The following is a 4,705-nucleotide window of genomic DNA, read 5'->3' on the forward strand; positions in this document are numbered from 1 at the left end:
TAGATATATATAGCCGAAAAACCAATAGGCGAAATTTGGCCGAAAAACAGCCTAACAGACCAAGCGTGCCGCCGGGCCGGCCCGTATAGCTTCTCTGCTGTCCTTGAGCTGGAGGGGACAACACGTGGGCTGGCACGGCACTGACCGGCTAATAATTGTGCCATGGCGGGTCGGGCCGTGCCAAACACGATTACGGTGGGCCGGGACGGCCTGTTTGGCCATGTCTGGTTGGAGCTGCCCTGCACCCACACACCCACCAACCAATCACCACCAGTACGGTTGTATCCATGCTTCCCTCCCCGCTGTCCCTTCAGGCTGGTCGTAATGCATATGATACTAGTATATGATACTACATACGTAGTGCATAGTATCATAGCTAACTTCATTTATTGCCATGCATGACACATAGTAGCACACCATTTTATATGATACGGTATCATGATATGATACTCAACCCTCTCTTTCTTCATTCAATTCTATGCCACCTCATCAAGTTTGCCTAGTTGGCATGCATGATATTTCCCTAATAATAATAAAGCACAGATTGACTCATTGGTTTCACCGTCACAATACGCTTCTTCCCATAAATTTACGCTTTCAGTTTTTCACCTATATTATTTTATACATCCGAGGTGGTACTATTTTACCTGCGTTTGGTTCGTACTGCTGTTTTGGGTTTAGTCCCTGGTGAAAATATCAACACAAAGTCCATCGCTGTCGCAAAAAGGAGTATGAGATAGACTCTTCCTCATCTTACCCTCTCAACCCGGAGAATCCTCCTCCGCTGCCGCAACATACACGGGTACACTATAAATTTAAGCCAGTCCCCTTGTTTTCTTCCTCAAACCGAACCGCGAGCGCAAATCCAATCTAATTGAATCAAAACAAATCGCAGATCTGTCATCGACAAAGGCGACACAGAGAGCAGCTGGAGGAGGAAGACGAGGGAGCACCAGAGCACGCGAAAGGTCAGCCGCAGTGCAACGGGAGGACCATATGATGTCTTCTGTGGGGTAGCCCAACCCACCGCTCCTCCTCCTGCGGCGACGATGACGGAGGTTGGAGGACCATCTGAATAAGCTGCTGCGGGTGATGGATTTGAAGAAGCAACTTCATTGAGAAGGCAGATGGAGCGAGGAACCACTACGAATTCGGCGGTGGCACCTATCCCTTCTGCGTGATTTAAAATCTACCAATGTTGATCAATGCTCCGGCCTCTTCTCTCACAATTTGTCTCCTTCTCTCCTCGCCATCGCTGATTTCGACCCACCACCGTCACCAAGATTTGATAGGAGTTGTGCCCTGCAGAGGTAAGCCGCGGCTGTAGCAAGCGCCATGCCAAGGCAGCCCCGCCACCTCTTTCTCGCGGCTGACGACCGGTACCATGATGTGTGGAGACGGGCGGACGATGGAGCATTCCTACCTTGGCACCCACCTCAATCTTCACCGCGATGGAGGATAGGCACCGTGGCGGAGATGCTAGCAGGTAACGACCGGTGCCCCGGCGAGGGAGAGGGCATCACGCAGTAGCCCTGGCCGCTGCCGGTGCAGACCAAACAGTTAATCGCTAGGCGGGGCGGCCTTGAGAGCATATAGAGGTCGAGAGGGGAGAGAGTTATAGTTGTGGCTGCGCTGAGAGGTGAGATTATTGTATGATGTCAGTGGAGGGAGGAGCACGCTGGCAAGGAGGAGCAGCCGTGGCCTCGACCATATGACGCGGAAGGCGCGCGCTACAGGAAATTGATTGGCTCATGCTGGCTATTTGGAGAGCAGAGACATTCATAGGCGATTATCACGGTGCCGCGGCTGCTTGCTATCGAGGGCTGCAGGCTATGGCCTACGGCTGAAGAGAGAAAATAGGTTGTTGTTTGGGGTGTGCTATTGCTGGTATTGCTGCCACGTGCTAGATGTTATTGAGAAACAGAGATTACAAGCTGCTAGATGTCACTACTGCATTAACTAGAAGCTGCTACATCATACGGAGTACATCTCAACTTCAGTTTGAGAACTGTTAGCAACCTTTCTTTTGTGACAAACCTTGAGCATATGGTGCGCATCGTCCATCACCGAGTTAACAGTTGTTGTAGGTCCCCCATATTTGTCGTATATAATGGAAAATAGCTCAACCATTAAACTTCAATTTAATTTATTTTCTTTATTTACATAATCATTGGTGTGCATACACATGTAGTCCTTTTTTCCCAACCAGTCATAAGTAAAATTGTGAAGAAAAAATGGAAATCATTAGACCACTTTCAAAATTGAACGAACGGAAGCAGAATCACATACCATTAGCAGCAATTTATCTCATAGAGCCGTCTTTGAAAATCTAACAAAATGACTCTTTTTATATCAATAAAAATATTTTATCTCATGGAGTTTTATCGTCTTCCTCCACCCTATTTGCCCTCAGAATGGCTGTTTTTTGTGCTATTTGCTATAATTTCTTCTTGTCGCTTGCAGGCGTGCCGTATGTGCCACTACTAGCAACGACGAGCTAGAACCAGGAGGCTGATATAGTGGGTGGACGAAGAAGAAGACAAAGAAGGTGCATGTTTGATATGATTGAATTGCACTACTAGAATATCTCTGTCTCACCCTAATAAAAATATTTTATCTCATGGAGTTTTATCGTCTTCCTCCACCCTATTTGCCCTCAGAATGGCTGTTTTTTGTGCTATTTGCTATAATTTCTTCTTGTCGCTTGCAGGCGTGCCGTATGTGCCACTACTAGCAACGACGAGCTAGAACCAGGAGGCTGATATAGTGGGTGGACGAAGAAGAAGACAAAGAAGGTGCATGTTTGATATAATTGAATTGCACTACTAGAATATCTCTGTCTCACCCTCAAAAAAAATATCTGTCTCCAAGCATGATTTTCGTGTCTTGTGTGTTGTGTTATTTTACTATGAAGGTGTTGTTATAGGGTAATTTGATTGTGAGTTTTTGCAGGTATTATATCTTTTATTTTTATTTATTTTCCTAATAAAGGATTGTGCGTTTCTTTAATTTTTTGTTCCGCTCACCATCTAAATTATTTTCTCCCATATATACCTAGCTAAGGTGACACTATTTTTTTGTCCATCCACGCATAAACAAATTTTTGGGGTGGGCCTTCAAACCGTGCATACAAGGGGTCCACTCCACATCTTTTTTTCTCCCTTTGATTGGGTCACAGGGAGCCACTCCCTACGCGCGCTAAGGGTCCTGCTACTCATATTTTTTTTTGATTGGGCTACAGGGAGTCAGTCCTTTACGTGGTAACGTGGGCGAAGGGGCATGCTCTACATCTTTTTTCTTTGCATGGGCAATTGGGAAAAATAAATGCGGAAAAATAATTTAGCTTTTCCTTTATAACATATGCTCCTAGCAGGCCGACTGCAACTACATAAAGCATGCTGCATTGGGCCTCTGTTGGGCCTGAAAAAGAAACCACCAACTAAATAAGTCGGCTCTTCCATTATCATTAAATAGTATCACTTCGCCATTGATGAGGACATGACTATCATGAATATGACCAAAAATATTGCATACATGTATATTTGTGAGGTGATTCCTAATGCAAACTATGCAATAATTTATTTATGTCATCCAGCACAAACATACTTCACAAACTTTTATGTAATTTCCAATTGCAGGTGTATGGTACATTTGTACAATCCACATATGAAGATAAGGGGAAAAGAGATGTTTAAGTGCTGTTCAAAAAGTCCTCTCACGTCATTTTTGGGCCAAGAGAAGATAGAGTCCAAGTCTCTCACGTTCTGAATTCAGATTCGGACTGCACATACATACCTGACTCAAAACGCCAAGAACTCTTTTATACGGACTCCAAATTGGGTGATTCTTTTTTTCTTGGAAAGTAGATTTCGTGCTCTTTCCAACCCAATTGGAATCACCTTAAAATCCGTCCGGAGCATTGAGATATCGACGAAACAATCTAATGCCGCAGCAGAATCTGAGTCAAATTATAAGTCCAAAGGTGTTGCATCACCTTCACTTGGGCCCATGAGCCTTATACGACCTAGGGTTAGTTTTAGGCTGCCTTGGGACATCCTCCCACCTCCTTGGCCGCCACCCCTTGCTCATATATAAGTAGATCCGTCTAGTAGCTTTTTCCTTGGGATTTGTTTAGTTAAAAGTTAGCCATTGCAACTTCGTGTACTTCATTTGTGTCCAACGACCAGACCAAGACCGCTTACGGATCCCCACCTTTATCAATACTTCATATATACTCGCAATATTCAGATTGCTTTTATCATATTCTTGCTTGTTCTTCGATTGCTTGCATGAATAGACCTTCGTGGTCAGGTTGATTGTGTTTCGCGCGTGGTCAATAACCTCACGGAGTTGGTTTAGCGATTGCCAAGGCGCAACGTCATGCACATTTGTAGTTGGATCGTCAAAGTCATCTTCACCAAATCGATAGTTATCATCTCATCGAAAGATCGGGACCCTTGCCTCTATCAAGTGGTATCAGAGTTCAGGTTGCTCTGTGAGAATTTCCAGTTTTCCCTTAGATTAGATTTATTTTCTTACCTTTTGTCCAAGAAAAAGCCACAACAAAAGTTAGATCTATTCACCCTTTGTCCAAGCCAGTCCGAGCCTTTGCAATTTTCTTTTCATTGTTTGCATTATTGAATTATCGGTTGCATCGTCGTGTCGAGTTGCTGGTCTTAGTGTCTAGTTCGTTTAGAGTTTCGAG

General features: G+C 44.6%; 1 long non-coding RNA gene across 1 annotated transcript; it reads left to right on the forward strand.

Moving 5' to 3' along the window:
- The first annotated feature begins 1,503 nt into the window (after positions 1-1,503).
- On the forward strand, positions 1,504-2,907 carry LOC123041259 (uncharacterized). The gene is made up of 3 exons (XR_006418442.1): positions 1,504-2,049; positions 2,464-2,548; positions 2,711-2,907. It is a non-coding gene; the product is annotated as an uncharacterized lncRNA (long non-coding RNA).
- The last annotated feature ends 1,798 nt before the right edge of the window (positions 2,908-4,705 follow it).

Source organism: Triticum aestivum, chromosome 2B (assembly GCF_018294505.1).
Source record: "Triticum aestivum cultivar Chinese Spring chromosome 2B, IWGSC CS RefSeq v2.1, whole genome shotgun sequence".
Classification (NCBI taxonomy): domain Eukaryota; kingdom Viridiplantae; phylum Streptophyta; class Magnoliopsida; order Poales; family Poaceae; genus Triticum; species Triticum aestivum.